The sequence below is a fragment of the Trachurus japonicus genome, chromosome 20 (assembly GCF_045865225.1).
Source record: "Trachurus japonicus isolate A0001 chromosome 20, Traja_1.0".
NCBI classification, from domain to species: domain Eukaryota; kingdom Metazoa; phylum Chordata; class Actinopteri; order Carangiformes; family Carangidae; genus Trachurus; species Trachurus japonicus.
The window spans coordinates 7,347,993-7,370,257 of NC_140926.1; the positions used below are offsets into that span (position 1 = coordinate 7,347,993).

The 22,265-nt window shown below is 43.7% G+C and overlaps 1 protein-coding gene across 1 annotated transcript in view; it reads left to right on the forward strand.

The window, feature by feature from the left end:
• Positions 1-22,265, forward strand: part of adarb2 (adenosine deaminase RNA specific B2 (inactive)) — a 217,482-nt gene that overhangs the window by 49,384 nt on the left and 145,833 nt on the right. The window lies entirely within an intron of this gene.

A 22,265-nucleotide genomic window follows, 5' to 3' on the forward strand; every position in this document is an offset into this window, starting at 1 on the left:
TCTAACATATTAAAGCAAGTAACTGTGAAGGTACAAAGCACAACTTGCCTTTTCTGATGCTGCCTCGCTTTCATTGGCCTTCAGCCTTCAGGTCACATGGTGCTTCACAGGGTTCCTGAAATTGGACAGAGGAAATGTAGTGTTGTCTCATCACGCCATCACTTAGTGGTCATGTAAAAGAAGACATGAACAATTTGTCATGTGCAGATGTACACATGCCTACAATGACCAGGCTGGCCATCTACTACACCTAATGCTGTGAACCTGTTCAATATTCATTCATTAAATATCACACCCAAGAGCGGCAACAGCACCCACTGATCTGTATCGAGACTGTTGTTATTCCTTCACCCGGGTCAAAGGATGCTGTGTGTAAAACCACGCTGTGGTGCAGACGATGGCCTTGCGACAACCTCGCCCCCGCTGAGGAGGAACTAGAAGAACTCAGCTGTAGTGGAAGAGCACCTTTACTGAGCCCAGCTGTGCCGTGCCGTGACTGTGTAGTCGAAAAGCGCCACAAGTCTCCTGAACCCTCCACTTGCAGTTGACTTGAAAATCGTCACTTACGCTGATTTTAATCTAAGTCCTCACAGGTGGAAGAATAGCTAAATGCACACAGGTTCCCCACACACTGTAATGATTGCTGCTTTAGGTTTTCCTGCAACAGTGAGGACTTAGACTAAAAACACAGTCTAAGGGCGCTTTCACACCTGACCATTTGTTCCGAAACAGGGAGCGTTTACGTCATATATCGGTTCGTTTGGTCAGATGTGAACACAGCAATCGCGCTCGATGCGGAACAAAACAAGCGGGCCGAGATCGCTTGGGAGAGGCGGTCTCGGCTCGTTTCCATCCGAGCCCTGGAGCGGTTCGTTTGTAGTGAGAACGCAACCGACACATGTATCGGAACAAATTGACTGGTTACCTGGCAACCGGAGGAGGAGGACCACGGGCAACTGCCCCAAAAACATAATGGAGCATCAGCAGCGTGTCGTCTTGGCCTTAAAACAGGAAAGCCGGTGGCCAAAAGAAAAGAAAGACGCAAACTCAAGCCACGAGTCCACCAGCCTTTCCAAGCTGACCCGCGGCGATCAGCACCGGGCAGAGCTCCGCAAACAACCCCTATAACTAGTCATGCTACGGTGCCCGTTTACTAGAAGAAAAAAAGAGTCAAACTGTAGGGTGTTAGAGCAGTGGTTCTCAACCTTTTTGAGTCGCGACCCCCAATTTCACATGCACTGCTGTCCGCGACCCCCCGCCCCAACACACAAACACACACACGCTGGTGTGAACGCATGATGGATAAAGCGCAGCGCTGTCCGCGGTGGTTTTTTTTTTTTTGCCTTTTTAGTTCTTGATCCCTGCACTGAAAAAAATAATTGGCTGCTGTAGTTTTGTCTCCATGGCCAATATTCCGACCTGGAGGTTTTCATCAGGGCAAAAGAACAAAACAAAGTGACGGAGTTTAAATAGATGCGGCTGGCGAGTTGATGCGGTGTCCACTGTCCACACACCCAGGCTGGTTTATGTGACATGCGAGGACCTGTCGGCGCAGGAGCGAGTGGAGCGTGGATGCAAGCCAATCTCCTTCAACCATGCACGGAAAAGGGGAATGACAAGAAAAGTTTTTCTAATTTATTAAGAAACAATGCCCAGGTCAGCAATGCATGCCAAGAAACATGTCGTTCATTCGCCCCCTCCAGCCACATCAACTGGGGTCGGGAGGGACCCCAAGGTTGAGAATGGCTGTGTTAGAGGACAATTCATCTGACATAACTATGACACCTGAAACTGAAAACACAGCTTGACCAACACAACCTGACCACCTCTCTCTCTCTCTGTCTCTCTCTCTCTCACGGGCAGTGACACGCTCTGTCATTCATTCACGTGTCAGCACTGAGACAGCGGACAGCACGCTTGGTCACTAGCTAATAATAATAATAATAATAATAATAATAATAATAATAAATAATAATGTAGCCTATTAGACTACATTTGTAGCTATAGCACATTATAGGCATACTTCAAGGTCTCGCCCCAGCCATAAACCAGTCAGCTTGGGCATTTTTTTTAATTGAACTTAAACTAAATACTCGTCTGCCCAAATATTAATAAGAAATTGAACCTCCTCACTACTGCAAGTCAGCCCGCGGTTCATTGTTGCCATTGTTGCTGATCAGCTGATGGGGTGTTGTTAGGGCCGTTGCTATGGCGCTGTACCGCTTTAGAATCATGCAATGTGAACACAAACGGCCCAGAAAAAAGAACGCAACAGTTGTATCGGTTTAGTTGCTGAATCGGAACAACTACAGGTGTGAAAACGCCCTAAGTGATGCTTTCAATTGTGGTGATTGCAGGAGGCTTGGATGAAGTTACACAAGCAGTTCGGAGCCATTTTAAGATTTTCAGGGGCTGGTTTACTACTTCTTTTTTTGTTTTACAGAATTGGTTTCCTTTGATATTTCAGAAAGTGTTGGTGGATTAAAAAAACTTCTTAGATAATGAGGATAATGATGTTAGTATGTGAACCGCTGTGTGCGAATGTGGGGTAGGGGGTTGGCTAACGTCACATGAGAGCGCACGTCATCCACCCTCATCCTCAAGTGGATGACGTGTCGTGTGCTTCCCCCTCTTGATGCTCTATGGTCTGTTTCCAATATCCATGTGCCTTTCAATTAACTATTCTTTATTGAATCAATTACTCTTAGTATTAATAGCCTTTGTGTTTTTTCAGCTACTTTTATTAGAAACTAACTTCTTAATTCTTTACTTTTACACCAGGCTACAATTTTAAAGGGATAGTTCAATATTTGCCTATTGCCACAATCCATATAGTCTTAGGAGTAGGTTTGTTACCTTTGTCTCTGCAAGCTGGTTTGAGATCGGCGGGGCAGAGACGAGGTACATGGTACCTTCCGCTTTCCTCAAATACGCAATCTAACAACTCCAAAATGCTCTGGTGGACAAGTTGTGACCTGCACATTCACCACGCTATGAGATAATCATGTATAATTATGTGACATTACAACACATGAAGCAAATACTATGAACTACTTGCACTTTTAAAGTGGAAATGAAGCAGCCAGCCAATTTAACATAATTCATTAAATGGATTCCCAGTGTGCTTAAAATTAGGCAAACTAACACATGAAACACAAGCATTTAGGAGAAACTGGGAGTTAAAAATTGCATGTTTTAGCTAGTGCGCCGCCATCTTGTCGTTCGACTGTCCGTGACGTCACAGGGTTGGTTGCCTGGGTTGGCTGACAGCCACAGACAGTGAAAGTGAAGGACATAGCTACAGACAGAGACGGTAAAACATGAAACTGTGGAGGCACTGGATTAGAAGAGACTCAGAGGAGACCTCTACTGTGTTGCTCCTTCTGTGAACTAGTTTTACAGTGTTAAAAACTAGAAAAAAACCTCTGTTTTCATTAACTGCCGCTAATAAGGAGCCACAGCAGCAGCGGAGCTGTTAAGACTCCTCTGCTGATCTTGGTGTGATCATTTCTACAGCATGTTTACATCCAGTCTGGATGTGATCCACAGGAAACTTCTGATCAACCCTGAAAGTTGATCATTCACCGGATCAACCAACAACAACCTGACGTTACTCCGACAGTTTTCAGTTTCTCTGCCTCAGCCCGTCCTCCCCCGACCGGCCCACGTTCACACCGTGATAAGCATCAGTCACCGCGGGGAGAGAGGCTGGACCCTCTGGTCCCACACCGAGGAGCCTTCACAACCTCACACACACACACACAGCAGCGATCTGATGGCATCTGATAACATCGGTATTAACAGTAATAGCGCCCATCACCATAAAATAAGAAGGGAAAATGACTTCAAAATCTCTGATCTCATCCTCCACACCCAGCCCTCAGCAGAAGTATGAGGGCTTTGTCAGAAAGGTGTCCTCATAATTCAGGTGTGTCAGGTGAACATCTGACACACAGCACAGTTTGCTGCCTGATCAACATGAAAGGTGGGGGAGGGGACTGTCCTTGCAGGACACTGTGTCCTCACAGTCCTGTGCTGTGTCAGGTAGTTAACAACATTCAACATTATTCAAACTGAATGTTTCATATTCAAACAATAAATATGTCTTACCTTTACTCCAGGTGTCCAAATCAGTCAGCAGCAGCAGTCATCCAGCTCCAACTGTTTAATAATCCACCGATTATTCCCGTTTACATAGCGTTCCTCATCTATGGCAGCCAGCGTGGTGCTTCATTCATTTGCATTGTGTTGAAAAAAAGAAAAGAAAAAGTTTCAGCTAACGTTAGCTTTAGCTTCAGCTCCTGACAGGAGAGGCTGACAGAGGAGACGGTGGCGCCTCTCCGCTGTCGGTACCGAGTCCAGACCACGGTCCAGAGGACCAGACAGTCCGACACACCGCAGACCGTGTCCGTGTGGAAGTAACGTTGCACCGGGAGAAAACAAAGCGGTGGAACCGGACAACACAGGTCCGGTTGATCAGAAACACGGCTATTGCCGCTGCTAAAAAAACTTTTTTCAACACAATGCAAATGAATGAAACGCGCTGGCCGCGAGGAACGTGATGTAAAAGGGAATAATGGAGCTGGATGACTGCTGCTGCTGACTGATTTGGACACCTGGAGTAAAGGTAAGACATATTTATTGTTTGAATAGTCTTCTGCTGAGGGCTGGGTGTGGAGGATGAGATCAGAGATTTTGAAGTCATTTTCCCTTCTTATTTTATGGTGATGGGCGCTATTACTGTTACCGATGTCATCAGATGCCATCAGATCGCTGCTGTGTGTGTGTGAGGTTGTGAAGGCTCCTCGGTGTGGGACCAGAGGGTCCAGCCTGTCTCCTGTCTCCAGACTGGATGTAAACATGCTGTAAGAAATGATCACACCAAGATCAGCAGAGGAGTCTTGATAACAGCTCCACCGCTGCGGCGGCTCCTTATTAGCGGCAGTTAAAGAAAACAGAGGTTTTTTTCTAGTTTTTAACACTGTAAAACTAGTTCACAGAAGCAACACAGTAGAGGTCTCCTCTGAGTCTCTTCTAATCCAGTGCCTCCACAGTTTCATGTTTTACCGTCTCTGTCTGTAGCTAATGTCCTTCACTTTCACTGTCTGTGGCTGTCAGCCAACGCAGGCAACCAACCCTGTGACGTCACGGACAGAACTAATGCAAAACGTCAAACTAAACTTAACATTTCTCCTTAATGGTTACATTTCATGTGTTAGTTTGACAATTTTTAAGTACAGTGGAAAACAGTTTAATGACCTATGTGTATTTGGCTGGCTGCTTCACCTCCATTTTAAAATCCCTCCACTCAGCAGTCATGTCTGGAATAAAGTTTTGGCTGCATTTGCCTCGTAAACAACTCTGTGTCGTAATGTTACTTGATTATTTCATATCATGGAGAATGTGCAGGTCACAACTTGTCCACCAGAGCATTTTGGAGTTGTTGGATTGTGTAGTTGAGAAAAAAACGGAGGTACGGTGTGCCTCATCTCTGCCCGTGGATTTCAGAACATGCACTAGCAATTAAGGTAATGAACCTACAGCTATGACTATAGGGAATATGGCAATGTGCGAATTTACCAAAATGTTGAACTATCCCTTTAAGGTGACTACACTAGGAGAAACAAACATTAATATATTGGATGAAAAATGTACCTTTTATACTTGTTAATAAACCTTACCTCTAGGAAGGCTGTATCCTCTCCTTGAACAACATGTTCCAGTGCATCCTGGTCAGGAGTCTTTCTCCTCCTCCTCCTCCTCTTCTCAGTCATCTTTCCTGTAATAATGTCCAGATAATAACATACATTTTAAACAAGCTTTAATAATTGCCATGTTGCATTCACATTCATTTGAACATTGAAACTGTTGAGTGAGCTATAGCCAAACTGATGTGCCAAACTCACATCAGACATTCTCTCTCAACATTAAACACGTTTAAATCAGGTCAACTGGACTAGACTAGACACCAGACTAGTTTACACAAACGGATGAAGCATTTGATCAGGAAAAATAAGGAGGACTGGCTCATTGCTGTTTTTTTCTCAACATAATCACATGGCATTTGCATACAATCATTGCAGCATTTACAGCAAATTAAATAAACCTGCACAAGCTCAGCCCACAAACCTGAAGTTAACCCTCATTAACACAACGTCCATTTCCACCTCGATCATTCCCTGAATGTTTGATCATCAGAAAACGACATGTTATTTCTTCATTCACCTCCATGTTGCTCAGTCTCCCCTCCCTCCTCTCTGCAGCCTGATCTCATGTGAACCAGCTGACCCGACGTTACTTTAATGACGTTTCTCTCCGCGACTCCTCACCTAACAAACACATGGCTAATTTGCATATGATTGATTTTGCATTTACGGGAAATTATAACATTGCGCAGTTATATTCCACTAACCTGAAGTCTTCCTTCATTAACACTACGTCTATTTCCACCTCAGTCATTCACTGAATGTTTGTTATTCACCTCCATGTTGCTCAGAGCCCCCCTCCCTCCTCCTCCCTCCTCCTCCCTGCAGCTTGATCTCACGTGAACCAGCTGATCTGACTTTACTTTAATGACGTTTCTCTCCGCGAGGGCTTCACCCCACAAACGTACTACGAAAAGCTTAAAACTTGTTTCCACATGTCGCTGGGATGCATCAACTAGGAGACGGGCTGATGGACATTTTGTTTGGCTGAGCGAGACAGGCCTACAGAGTGAATGGAGAGAGGGAGAGAGCGACATTGAAAATCAATAAAAAGAGCGAGCGTCGATCAGAAGAAGAAAACAGCTAATCAGAGAAATGTACCGTAGTTTTCAGTTTGTTTGTCTTTCACAAGTGTCTCTGCTGTCTTCCAGTAAGGCAGGCAGGGTCCCCCTCTGTCTCAGCAGCCTGATCTGACATTAAACTCAGCTAAATGGCCGGACTGATCCAGACGGTCCAGGCTTCATTAACCATAGTTAGACCAGCTTGGCTTTTAATTTGCAGGCTCCCCGAGCAAACCCGACGCGATTTCAACTATGCTTTAATTCGTAAAATAGCTTGTAACTTGTATGCTTTCATTCATAGTTCAGGTAGCTCGGCTAAGAGTTTATACCCTGACCTAAAAACACGGCAGTAGGCTACCGTCGATATTTCAGCTCGGTAGAAGAGAATTAACAATGAGAGCGAACGACCATGACAATAACAAACCAACAATTTTCCAATAAGCAAACGTTAACTACTATTAAACATTAGATCCTTACCTCTTCGGCGTCTTCCTCATTAATCCACTCATCAGAATAACCTGCAGCTGCTGGTGGGAGGAGTTCTCCGCTGCAGAGCGTCCAGAGCCGACGTTTCCGGGTTCAGCCAATCACTGAGCAGAACCTGCCTAGACCGACATCCGCGGCAGCCAATCACTGAGCAGAACGTCACTGACGCACGCAGCCAATGACTTCTGGTCATTTTGTGTGTGGGGTGGCGGGTAATCGTGTATGAATCCAAGTGGCGCGAAAAAAAAACCGTGTGTATGACTTTGTGTATCATACACAAAAAAGTCAGATAACCGTATTTGTGGGGACATGTCGAGAAAAAGCGGGAGGGAGTTATTTGCATCATTCTAAGTGCTTCTACGCTGCGCGACTTATGAGGACATCGCAACTGTCCTAACAATTACGGTATGTCCTCATAATGTCGGTGCGTAAACGGATGAAATGTCCTCATATACAGGTGAAACCAACGCACACACACACACACACACACACACACACACACACACACACACACACACACACACCCCTAAAAGTTGTTGTATTTGTTTGTGCCTGTTTTTGTCAGCAAATGTGTTTTCTTTGTGTGTTTGTGTGTGTTTGCGTGCATGCTTGTGTGTGTTTGCGTGCATGCTTGTGTGTGTGTGTGTGTGTGAGAGAGAGAGCTCCTGCTTGTGTCTGGGTGGGAGTGTGTGAGGATTTGCCTGAGGATAGCAGTCATGCTCCATTAATTAGCACAGCAACCTGCTGACTTTCAAGTGGCAGTGGCAAAATTAACCCTGCATCTCTGAGAGCCGCCTGGAAACGCTCCGTTATTGCAGCCTTGATTACCACACTTAATACTGGGCACACACACACACACACACAAGTTGTTGCTACATGCATATATAGCACTGTGCACACGCTCATGTGTGTGTTTATGTGCGTGTCGTGCCATCAGATAGCATCTCTCAGCTGGAGATCCCCTGCTGAGCGCCGGGGAGAGAGAAAGAGAGGGAGGGGAAAAAAACGACTGGCTTTCCTTTTGTTAAGAATCCCATCAGATTGGAAAATGCAATCATAACAAAGTGGCAGCTAAATTGTTTTTTTTTTTATTCTTCTTTCTTGAGAAAGTGTGTGTGTGTGTGTGACTGTGTGAGCGGTGGATATGAAATAAACAGATTTCTGATGCATGCGGAGACAGACGACTGTTAAATACTTGCTACATTAACATTTCATATTCAGCAGGAGATCGTCAGGATGCATCCACACTAATACGCTTCAGTTTCAGAAAGTCTACACAAGTCTGCAGACATTATATATAACAAGATTTTAAACCTCTGAAACTGGGACTTTTGGAAAGTCTTGCATCGGCGCAGATTAAGACCTTTAGAGACAATGACTCAGACTCCCACGTCCACTTCCTGGTTACGTCTGATCAGCCAGGACGCATTCATCCTGCTGTATTTATCTACGTTAACAAGCAGAAGAGAGGAGACTCCAAGCCTCTTGTCTCATATGATGATTGATTACTGATTGATCTAATCAAAACAGAGCAAGTAAAGCCAAATTCTGCATGTGATGGAGATGGTGGGTCTAGGTGGGCGGGCCTTGGTGACTTCTTCATTGTGACGTCACAAAGTTGCAGAAGTCCTTACGGCTCGGTTTCTGAACACAGGCTGTGTGTATTTCTCTGACACTTTCTAGGGATGTTCGTTACCCACTTTTTTTCAGACCGAATACTCCGAGTACTCACCGATACCGTGTACCATTACCACAAGTACTAGTATGTGTATATTTATATATGTAGAGATTATAGACATTAAAGGACATGTGGTGTTAAACTTTAGGGCTATAATAATAACCTCATCAGCGTTGTGCATTGACAAGCCAAGCGCCGGCCAGTGGGTTGAGACACTAAACGAGGTTTATTATTTGTTGTGTGTCTGCCTTGACCCGAGTCTGAAGCTGCAGTATTAATTAAGAAGTAGCAGGCCGCTGCTGCGTTAGGCTACATAGCAGAAACCCTGGTATTTGTATAAAGGAACAAAAGAAACTCGATTTTTTTGCCTTGAGAATCGGCAGCTGGTTTCGGTATCGGCCCGATCCCAATACCTGGTGTTGGTACTCACCCATCTCTAAGCGCTTTCAATTAACACAGAACCTAGACCTGGTGTATATTCACACTACACATGCACATCCACCTTCGTACAGTGTGGTACCTTTAAAAACAAAAAAAAAGAGAGACTGTTTTGAAATGAAATCGATGAGTGTGGACGAAGCCTGGGGGAGGTGGAGGTGGACGGCTGCTTCTTGACAGTGCTGCTTACTGGAGTTTCGCCGCAGTAACTCACCGATCCTCCTTAAATCGATGATTGAAGTCGAAACACGAGGGTCGGCCTCGAAGTCATAGGTTCTCATAACTGTCAATGGTGCTCCCTCCCCTCCCTCTCTCCCTCTCTCTCACCCCCTCATCTCCCATCCTCCTCCCAGCATTTGGCTGCCTAAAAGTCTTGCGAGATGTCACCCTGCATTACAGCACCATCCCACACCTCCCTCTGGTACAATTACTGACTGTCAGGATGTGTATTGACCTCACAGCACAGAGCTACACCCAGCGGCTGCCTCAACCCCCCCTCATACTCCATACTCCACATAAACACACACACACATACGGCGCTGCATGGGGGAGCGATGCCGACAGCAGCACAAGGTAGAAGTGCTCGGTCTCTGTCTCGGGGCTGTGACTGGTTGTGCTGTGATTGTTCGTCCTCCGAGGTGAGAGAGTCGCTCTGTGGGAAGATTAATGCTGATTTTCAGCTCCGTTAGTCATAGAGCAGATTTTGTTTATTAAGTTTTTAAAGCCACACTGTGTCGTTTTTTTTGTAGAAATTACACATCCTTCCTCTTCACTACAAGTGAGAATTTCAATTAATAAGGAAACGTTCAGAGTGAAATGTTTAATTCACTGCTCTCAGTGTAGTTTTGTTGCTGCTACAACCTCTCCAGGTTTTCTGTGAGCAAACAGACATACACACTTTATGACTCTGTGTTTATGCTGTTTAAACACTGCCCTCTAAGTAGCACCAGATCTCTTTATGTTTTAAAATGTTATAGAATAACACCAATGACTCATTCTTAGGGTTGTATTCAAAGATTGTATTATCTTTCATTTTCAATTTCTTAATTATTTGTTAGTAGTTTTGTCTATGAATGGCCAAAATCAGATTCAGGGTTATTCCAAAGTCAATTTTCAATGAGGAATTTAGTTTGCTGCTTCCATGCATAATGATAAAAGATAATTTAGTATCAACAGGTTTTTCAGGTTTTGGTTGAAATATTTTTACAACAGAATATGAGTAGGGGAATATGCAATAGTTACAGTATAGAAAACTGGTAGCGATTTTTACCAAAAGATCCCAAAACTCAAGTATATTTAGTTTCCAAGGGTTTAAAACCAATTAAAACATATACACAAATCATATACTGATTTAATTCAGTGACTAATTGTTTCAGAGCGAGAGATATTTTTCTTTCCAGCCTGTTGCGACTCCGTCTCTGTCTGCTCAGGCGTTATAGCTATCACTTTCACTTTCTAATGCCATTTGCTCCGTCATCCGTCCATCTCTTTAAACAAAGCACATTTTTGCTGCAGGAACTGTTTAAGTTAAACACATCACTTCCTGTCTGTCCGTCTGTCTATCTCAGCGAAGTGGAAAGCCGGAGAGAAACCGTCCCTAATGTTTTGAAGGCGCCTCTTGTGACATCTTGTCCTCACAAATAACAGATTATCACAGTTTTTCTGATGGGATGGGGCTGCAAATATGAAGAAAATAAGAGTGTGCGTGCGTTAGTGTGTGTGTGTTAGTGTGTGTGTGTGTTGAGTGGTGCCATGAGAAGTGGTGTTTGGCTGCTGTCTGCTGTCATCAGTGTGGCTCCTCAGTGAGTGCTGCTGACAGTCGAGCTGGCCCGGGTGCTGTCACATGTCCTTGTCAGTCCACTCAGAGTTCGGGGACACACCTCGCTATTGTCAGCTTCTATTACCTCTTCACACAAGCACACACACACACAGAGACACACACACACTGACACACACTATCTTCACTCTCAATACAAATTTTGCTTCAAATACGTGCTGCATAAAAACACACAGAGGAATTTCAGTCTCTCTCTTCTATCACACGCCAATGGTGCTTGCACTCTCTAGATTTGTTGCATACACACACACACACACACACACACATCCTTGTGATGCTATCTTTGTGAGGACACTCATTGACATAATGTATTCCCTAGCCCCTTAGACTAACCTTAACATCCAAAACAAATGCCTAACCTTAACCATCACTCTTAACCTAACTTAAACCTAATTATAACCTCAAGTCTTAACCCTCAAACAGCCCTTGGAAAAAGTGAGGACCGGCCAAAATGTCCTCACTTCCCAAAAATGTCCTCACTCTTGGTTAAAAACTCTTTCCAGTCCTCACAACGTAGTAAGTACAAGAACACACGAACACACACTTACACACACTTACACACACACACTTCCAGAGGGACCTTGTGACCTTCCCTGTCTGCCCCATCCTGCCCCTGTCCATGTAAAGTGTCAGCTCTCTCATGCCATCCCGCCTTCAGCTGCCGCTCCCTCAGGGCCAGATCAGAACCGCCGTGTTGGGCCGGCCAGCCAGAAATCCCCCCGCCAGCAGTCTGGACGCCGTCGCCACCGCCGCTGCAGTCGCCGCCGCTGCTGCTTCTGCCACGCATTTACCACCTTTCCCCTTTAGAAATCAGCACCTTAAAGAGGAACTAAGCAGGATTTTTCCCGTGGTTATGCTACATTTTTACCTTAATTAAAAAGCTCCGGAGTAATTGTGATAGTTAAAGCAGAAGTAAGCGGAATATCTGTGTGTTAATATAAGTCTTAAATAGTTATATCTTCCGACAGCAATCACTTCTATAGAGTGTTTGGTCTGAAACACGGGTCTGTGAGTCGCTCTGCTCTGCTGTAAGCCGAGGAGAAAACTTTCCTTGTATCCTACAGCCTTTATCCAATGAGGAGAGAGAACGGCATAAAGGGGCGGTCCTCTCTGTGTGTGCAGCCAAGGGATGCGCGTGAATGTGGTGACGTAGGGACGAGGGCGGGGACTGCTAACTCCATCGGCTGACAAGAAGTTAGCCAAAACCACCGGATCGCTTACTTCTGCTTTAAAGAGGAACTAAGCAGGATTTCTCCTGTGGCTATGCTACATTTTTACCTTAATTAAAAAGCTCCGGAGTAATTGAGATTGTTAACTACATGACATGTGGCTGAAAACCAACCTTGCAACATCAGTGTAGTACCTGGCCGCCGCCCCGGTGTCCCAGCTCTTGTCTCTGCGGCACCGCATCACGAACGCGCTCCGTAGCCCGTAATCTTTTGTGCATGACGGTTAAGACTACACAAACACACAAACCGTAACATCGTATATGTTATGTAACGTTATCCGGTGGAAAAGCGAGCAGACTTGCATAGTTCCCCTTTAATTGTCTTATTTTTCCAATACCAATGATAAAGAAGACAAAGAAGAAGAAGAGAGGAGTCCCTGGGAGAGAGGAGAGGAGCCTGCGCCTGCAACGGTGATTGAAACAACCGAGGGGTGATGCTCGCTTGTCGCCTGAGCTCATTTCCAGACGTTTGGCGTCTAGCGTTCGCGGCACAGATCAGGCTCGCCTCTGGTGGAATATAAAACGCTGCCTTGTCTCGCACTGACAGCAGCGTTGTCACATGAAGACTCAGGAGAAGTCAATAAGGCTGTCGAGTGTTTCACAGGTCCTGCCACTCATCAGATTTGAGTTTTGTTTCGTTTTTTTTTCTTTCTTTCTTAAATCCAAATCATTTTCAGTTTTTTTTTTTTTGGGGGCGGTTTGGCTCAGTTAGAGTTCAGTGTTTTCTCATTTTGAACTGTCACAACTTGTGAGCATGTGTTCGTGACGTGTGGATGGAGTGTGTGTTATCACGGTGTGGGGATCTACAAAGCCTGGCATCCAATTTCCACACGCTTATACCCAACACACACACATACACACACATAATGTTTCTGTCCACGTTTTTTCCGTTTCCAGTTCAGTAACTTTCCTGGTATGTCTGTTTATCTGAGCACTGATCCATAACTTTTGTATAAATGGCATTACTCCCATGTTCTCGGTGCCCAGTGGAACCACAACTGTGGATTTGATGATCTGATTTAATGAATTTTTAGAAGCTACAAGCTTAAATAAATACAAATATTTTCATTCGTGTGGATGAGGTCGTGTTACAGGGTGATGCAATGACTTTGAATCTGTGTTGAAACTTCCTACTGCCCAACTCTCTCATTTAGTAGATATGTTTGAGTTGGTGCGATGGCTCTGTCATTTCATTTATATGGATGGACTCTGAATGTTTGTAGTTTTGTGGATTATGAGTAAAGATACCTGTTAATTTGACAAATCATCCCAGTTCACTCGTATACAAACCGTTGTTCAGCTCCGTCCTTGCTCTGAGTGTGTTGTGTTGGTAAAACCGTGTTGTGTCGCTGTCCGTGGTGCTGAAGTATTTGTATTTTTTTATAAAAACTCCTCTTCTCATATTAAATTGTCTCTCAAGCGAACATCAAGTTCTCTCGGGACATTTTAAGAGACGTATTGTAGCGCTGTAGAGAGTGACCTCGGTCTCCTGAAGAAGTCGAGCATCTGTTGTTACAGTTCAATGTTGCCTGTTGAGCTTTGATTTGCGTCACTACAGCTACTGGTGGAAGTGTATAAACCTTCGCTTTTATGGTACTAAGGTCAAGGACAGTTTATACCCATATGTTTTTTTGGTAACACTTTATAATAAGTACACACTATTAAGCATTAGTTAAGCTTTAAATACATAATTCATCATTTATAACACATGAATACTCATTAGTATGTAGTTTATAAACACAGTTAAAAATGTTTTACTCATCATTGATAAGCACTAACTCTATTTATAAACTACTTACTAATGAGTGTTCATGCGTTATAAATTAAGAATTCAGTATTTATTAATGCTTAACTAATGCTTAATAGTGTGTACTACTATGCATCCTCTCTGCAGAAGCTACTTCAGCCTGCTTGCTTACATTAGTGCGTCCAAACATGTTATCTGAGGAGGCGTTGCATTAAATCAAAACACATCATTTGATTGTAATCGATTTAAAAGAGTGATTTAGCTAATTTCTTGTAGTTTAATATCATCATGTGATGTGGCTCAGTGTATTTTCACCTCTGGCTCCATCCTTCTCTCTTCATCAGTATCCTCCGGTCTTTTTAGATAAAGATAACAAACTCATGTCGCCAACATCTTCTACATTTGCTTGAGGACGACGTCTAGAGATGTTTGTTGTCGTCTGTGGTGACAGACTTTCCTGTGCATCAGCAGCAGCAGCAGCAGCAGCAGCACAAGATGTAACTGAAAGTCTTTTTTAATGACTCACAGTCACAGGATCTGACGCTTGTATGATAAGCTAAGTTGGTCATTTAACACATTGACACAAAGTCCAATTATATTTATCGCTAAGGGAGAAATCAGGGGATAAAAATTCACCAGAAAAGATACTGAGTGCTGGAAAAATATATCGAAACAAAGATTTATGATTGTGCCGATTAATATGTTCATCCAGCAGCAGCAGTATCGTGTCAGTCATCAGCCGTCGCTTCACTTAATCATCAGTGATTTAGCTGATAAAAGTGAGTTTTGATGATTTGATAACAAATGATATCAGATGCAGAGAGAGAGAGAGAGACTGGTGTTGAAGAGAGATGTTAGGAGAGGGAAAAAAAGAAAAAAAAAAGAAAAAGAAATACCCCTCAGAGCGACACCACAATAATTAGCATAGCGGGAGAGAGAGGCGCAGTGCGGGAGAGATAATCATAGCGCCTTAATGTCTGCTGAATGCTATTAATCAGCAGCATTACCCATAGTGCCCTGGCTTTTCTTCACAGTTATCTCACGGTGCGGGTTGATGATGAGCCTCCCCTCTTGATCCATAGCCATGTCAGCGTGATGAGTGTGTGTGTGTGTGTGGTTATTTTATGACATTATATTTTAATTTTTTTTCTCCTCCATATCTGTTTTCTTTGTTTCCTCTCTCACACACACACACACACACACACACACACGTACGTCGGTCTCAGAGGTCCTGAGTGTCTTGGAGTAGCAGACAGGCATCGCTGCCTAATCTGGATAAGTGGCCCAGTGCTGCAGCATGTGTCGATCCGTCCTCCCACAATGCACGGCGTGTGCGGACGGGTTTAATGGGCCGCCGGTTGCCTGGAGGTTTGAGCAGCTCTGGGAGGTTTTCTGACCGAAGCCGATGAAACGCTGAGTGAGAGCAGGGACACTTTTTTATTTTTATTTTGGAGAGGGTGTTACTATAACCTCCTTCCTGAAACGTGCCTTGTTTTACTTCTGCTCCCTTTAGTGTCGTCCTACATTTCCCAGAGTGCTATTCAGCAGCCTCGGAGGACTCGTTCAAATGTCGATTTTTTTCACACAGGGAAGAGGAAGATGCACTAAGATGTCAAGAGTTTTGCTGTTTTGACGGGAAGAAAAGAAATCAACAGTGTGAAAACACAGCCTGTCTCCGATCTGCACTGAATCCTGGTCTATTGAGGCCCATGTCACTGGAAAAAGAAAAAAAACTGACATCCTCTTTTATAATAGATTTCTCCCTCTGTCATTGCTTGTCAGTGCTAAACAGGTGAGTAAAAAAGGAGCCCGTGTTGTTTGATTTCAGCCGACTTGACACCAAAAACTTGGCATCCACTGCTGTTGTTTCAGAAGCAGTAAAACATTTTGTCATATCAAACGACAACTGTGGCTGTGAAGCATCTCGACACGACGCTGCCATGTTTCCACCGTGTCTGACCAAATATCCACAAAGGAAGCAACGCAAACACTGACAAAAGCAGAAAACTGGAGATTCCTTTAGAAATGCGCTACAGCTTCACTGGATGATCAGTAGTTTATCTACAGACAGAAGCTCTGCTCTGTTTCCTGCAGAGAGAAGTAAAAACACAAATGTTTTGCCCTTTTTGGGGGATTTTTGGATTGTGTCCAGTTTAAATCTGAAGGGGGAAAAGAAAAAAAAGTATCACTGAAAAGTTTTTCACGCTCGACTGGAGTGGAAAAAAAGAAAGAAAAATGCAAACTTATGATCGAGGCTGATGGAAACATGCGGAGATCCCTGCGGTGCATCTCGGCCGGACTCACCTCTACACATCATTTATCACTATAAACATTGCTCATTGCTCCCAGCGCAAATATGTTTATTGTTGTCATTCACTCATAGGCCATTTATTTAATGTGTTTTCTCTCCCCCTCTCCCCCTCTCTCTCACTCTCTACATCTCTGTTCATTGTGAGCGGTGAGTGCATTGTGAGGAAATCAAACGCGTATTTAATGATAATGGACTGATGTGCGAGTGAATGGAGGGAAATTGGAACAGAACAGTGTGCTGAATCAGATCCCAACATCTCCAAGGTACAAACAAAAAAATAAATAATGCCTTCGCGCCTCAGCTGTTGTGAATTCTCCTTTTGTCAGTCGGGGCCCGGCCATCTCTGCCATTGTTCTGCTTTTTAGAAAAGGAATTGGATTTTTTCTTTCTCTTTTCTTTTTTTTTCGCCGTTTTTTTTCTTTTTTCTTCCTCCTTCCTCGTGTCGGCGGCTGACTTCCCCTCACTCGCCAATGGGCAGACTTAATTAGGACATTTCTGAGTGATTTATTCACAAAAGGACGCTGGCTGTACCTCTGACCAATTCATTTTGAATAGAGAGTGGGGGGGGACAATGCCTTTCCCCAGAAATTGCTAATGGCATGTCGGGAAACGTAAGCAATCAAGCCGGTGGTGGGCAGTGATTTATCAAAATAAATTTAGGGCTTTAGATGAACTGCAACCTGTTGTTGTGGTTGTTGTTATTGGTTTTCCAATATGCTCTGATCACTTTAATGAAGTCTGGGGGATTGTGGGAAATCTATAAAATGACTGAACCGACGACCGCAGGGATGGAGAAAAGGTTGCTGTGATTTCAGACATGTCGTTTTCCACTCCACGGTTCCTATAATAAACTGTGTGGAAGCATTGAGACAGTGTAAATGTGTGTGTGTATGTGGAGCTCGTATATGTTGATTCTCTAAAATGACATATTGCCCTTTACCTCACCACAGTGCAAATACTCAATCATGCTAACCAAGTTAATGCAAGTTATTATGGCATTTTGCCAAAACACTCGCACACACACACACAGAGACACGGACTCAGACCGCCATCGCCGTCGCGAAGGGAAAAGGTCAGCGTTTTAATGGCTTTGCTCCCTGTGGTAATCGCCTTTTTGGTTAGCCGTGCAAACTAAATGAAAAGATGTCGGCCCACGTGCGGGGGTTAACCTACGCTGCTCCATTTCAATAAGTGACGTGCCATTAGCCTCGCCCTCCACTGTGAACTCTGTGAAATCGGGTAATCCACTGACTCTCCCCGCTGCCCATCAGCGAGTGGCTGGGGGGAGGAGATTTCCCTATTAAACTCTCATTTCAACCACCATTGTCACAACATGACTCTTCTCCACCATATGGCTGCAGAGCTCGGGGAATGTGTGTGTGTGAGTGTGTGTGTGTGAGGACTGGGTTCATCTGATGGACGCGCAGTCGGAGCGTGACGTTGTAACGTTTGTCGTTATGTACACTTTGGTGTGCTACAGTAAGTGTGCCGAAGGGTTTACTCGCTGTGGAAATCGTTGTTAAACAGTTGTTAAGCACCTAAGTCGGTTAAACAAACAAAAGAGCATTAAAAATTAAACAGCGTTTTTTTCAATAATCAGATCCTGGAACAGCAGCAGCGTTTAAAGAACGACTCCGAGCTTCATTTCATTTCCACATGTTTTTTTTTGTGTAAATGATTGATAACCGTTGGGTGGTTCTTGGTTTACCATTCAATATCAGACAGGGTTTGTGTGAGTCGAGCTAAAAGTGCTTACAAACCTTGTTGCAATACAAGGCCAAGGGCAAGAATGTGTAGTTTAAAGTTGTATTGGGAAAATCTTGATTGAAGTTTGCCTCAAAAATTACAACAGGGCTTTTTTGACGACCAACAACAACTATAAAACAAAGCCCTATGTAAAATTTAGGAAATATCTTTGACAATAATTGTATAATGTAATCTAGACACTGTAATAAACATACACAAAAAACATTTAACGCAATTTACTTCAATCTGGTAGATTCAGTCCATTAAATCCAAGTGATGTTTCACGACCAAAAATTTGGAAATTGGAAATTGTTTGACTTTGTACGACCCAAAAACATTGTGAGACTAACCAATAGGACCCAATGACTATGCCAATATAGTTGAACAAAAAACAAAACATTTATAGCTTTTTTGGGGGAAACAAAATATGTTGTAATACTGCAACAGTCAGTCTAAGCAGAAACAGCCATTAATTTTTATCTCGTAGGACACAGGAGTTGCTCGTCTACTGCTGCCTCCATCAGTTAGTTTTTTGTGGTTAAACATTATTGACTTTTCTTGTAGAGAGTTAGACGAAAAGATCAAGACTGTAATTGGCTTATCTTATCATGCAAACTAGGAACAAGTTCTGTTCAAACGCAACACCGGCTTCACCAGAGGACCTGCACCCAGAGCTCTTTGCATAATGAATAAGGTGACTGACTGACTCCCCTCATGTGTGTGCGGTCTTTTTTTTTTTTTTTTTTAAGTAAAGGCTGTCGGCGTGTCACGCTGCCAGTAAAATGCTGCTGAGTGTAATTGCAGTTTTGGATTTCTTCATGTCTTTATTGAAGAGTGTGGATGTTGCCAGACAAACAAGGCGAGATTAATTCCCCCAAAATCTGCATTCAAGGTTCTAGACATGGAAGAAAAAAAAAAGAAAAAGAAAAAAGCCGAACTAATATGAGTAAATAGAGTAAGACGAGTCCTCTGAATGTACTAAAAGTGCATCGGCGCTCCCCTCCTGCTGCAGCTCAAACCCTCCTGATTGGTTTAAGAATGCACGCTTGCACCGATAATCAGCATAAATCCATGTGGAGAATTTCACAAAGTCCACAAGTGGTGCCCTTCAGGGGGAAGGAGAGAGGAGTGACAGAGGGGGCTCCGTAGTCAATGTTGTTTCCACACTAGCTGGTGCGCGTCACATCCTAATCCTTCCCCCTGGAACCCAGGCAGCGTTAAACTAGCTGGAATGAGTGCCATGCAGGGAGTAAATGGAGGGAGACGGCCGTCCACAATGGGCCTGGAAAGTGGCTGCTCTTGTAAACGGGAGGATTAGAGGCAGAGAAATCCTCGTCTCCTTGTGTAGGCGTGCCCACAGAGACAAAGCCCGGTGTTTACACTCTTTTTCTCTGCAACCCAGAGTCCTCGAAGCCCCCCCGAGTCCACTGTGTGATCAACTGCAATGTGAGTTAGGACTGAGGGATAAACCACTCGCAGCGTCTCATTGTGTTTATAATATACTGGACCCTGAGCTGCTCTCAGCCGCCTCGTTATCAGCCTGTCTGTCCTCTGTCTGTGTTTACACCGCTGTATCTCAACTCCGGCTAGATAAACCAGTGACTTTTCTGGATTCAACTTTGTGAAATATCATGACAACTGTTGCGTGACTTTGGCCTTGTCCACACGAAAACAGAGCTTCAGCCAAAATGATCTTTTTCTTGTTCGTTTTGAAAAAAATCTCCAAGAAATTTCAAGAAATAATCTGCGTAAACACAGATCCACTGGAAACAACTCAAAATGCTACATACTCTATGCCTGTGTGGTGCTGTAATGCTGCTACACATAAACAGAGAAGACAGAAAGCTTTCCCGCTGGGAGTCTTTTTAATGTAAATATGACGATCAATGATGATTTAACAGACGCGATTCAGCCGCAGTGTCCGAGAGACTTTATACGTCTAACGGTGTGTCTCAGGTTACAGGTGAGAGCGGTGGGAGGTATGACATACGATACCATACGATAAACTTTATTGTCCGGCTCAGGGAAAGTTGTCTTGGATTCTGCGTCATGAATGCCTTGCCAGCCACAATCACAACAAACAATACATCCTCAGCCATACCAACACCAACAATTACATAACAGTAGGCCTATAGCACATATCCCATAACATAACACAAACATACACCTCATAAATACTACATGCTAAACAATCACCATAATAGAGCACTATGAAAATCATTGCACAAACTTAGTTAGGCCTCTAGCAAAAAATTTGATGGAAGTTCTTGAATGAATTCTTAAAACGGCTAAGTTCGCAGTGAGGGACCCCATATCGTCTGCCCGAGGGTCGGAGGTCATATTCTGAATGAAGAATGTGAGAAGGGTCATTTACTATCCTCTGGGCTGGCCTAAGAGCAGTTTGTTCGTTTCACAAAAGATCCATTTTGGGCATCTTCACGAACACACTGGGGCGGCGTTTTCAGATTTCCCCACTCTGGGACCTGTTTTCACCCCCCCAAAAAACAACGAAGCGATAAAAAACGTATGCTGATTCATTAAATCTCTTTAGCTGCAGCTTCACCTGTGCAGCAAATGGTAGATTTAAGCATTTATTTAATGTATTCTCAGAGTTTTGTGATTTGTTTCAACAACTCTTGGATGGATTAACGTGAAATTTTGTCATTTCCTTTTTCCTCCGTTTCTATAATCCAATCTAAATCCTACATCCTATATTCTTTTTTTTTTCTCTTCTCTTAGCTCTAATCCTCAGTCGGTTAATAAATCACCTCGTCTCCGTGCCGACTCCCACCTCTCATAACATCTTATTATTATTCCGTCACTCCTCATTCTCACTCTCCAGCACAAATCAAGCAGTTTGTGGCTAATCACACGGCCATCGTCTTTCGCTGTCGCATTAGCACTTTAAAGTGGAGCTCATTAAGTGTCAGACCTCCAGGTCTCTCAGATGAGCAGGTTACAAGCACATTAGCATGTTTCAGCTCTGAACTGCAGCGCTTTAGTTTGGGAGTTTTTAAGCCCCTGAAACTGAGACTTTTGAGACAATAATTGGATTTTAGTCTCGATAGGAAGACGTGATGACACACAGACACAAACACGACCTCCCCCTGTTTCCTTAATTTACCAAATTCAGTCACATGGAGGGAAATAAATGACATTAAACACAGTGGTCATGTGATATTTAAAGATTATTCTGATACCAGGCTGAAATGAAAACATGTTAGTCATCCACATTTACACACCTGACCTGACAAATTGGATCCAGACTTCTTCGAGGGAACGTGGACAAGCATGACTGGAGAAACCAGAGCAGTCCACCACCTCTTTCCAGCCAAACACTTCACTGATGCTCCACTTCCTTTTTTTTCTGCCCTGCTACACTCTGCTCTTTCTCACCTCCTGCTCCTCCTTCTCCTTCTCCTCATCCCTCCTTTTCATGTCACTCGCTCATTCTTGTCTGTTTGATTTTTTAGCTTTTTTTACCGACCCGGCATCCGCTGCTGCTGCTGCTCTCCTGCTTTTCAGCTCTCTACTATTAGCAAATGAAAACGATCGTGCACTACAGTCTCCTTGCATGTTTACTGTATATTCACACTGTCAATAGATGCATCTCCTTCCTCTTTTTTGTGGCATTTAAAGTGAGCTGAGAGCAAAAAAAGGGCTGTGGTGGAGCAGCCAAGCTGAGGGGCCATTGTTGTGAGTCATCGTGTACAGGTGCATCTCGATAAATTAGAATATCATGGTAAGGTCAATTTCCGGTAGTTCAAGTCAAATCGCCCCAACCAAGTATTGAGTCCATATAAATGGACAGGCTTTTCAGAAGGCCGACATTTCCATTTTAAAAATGCTTTTTTTGTTTGTTTTGTTTTTTGTAATATTCAAATTTTTTGAGATACTGAATTTTAGATCTTCATTAATAGAACGAATCGCCTTGTTGTTTACAACTACTTCCGGGTAGAAAACCAGCATAAGAACAATAGTGACAGACGGGATCTCATTTTTCACGTCACTATATCACCGTTTAGACT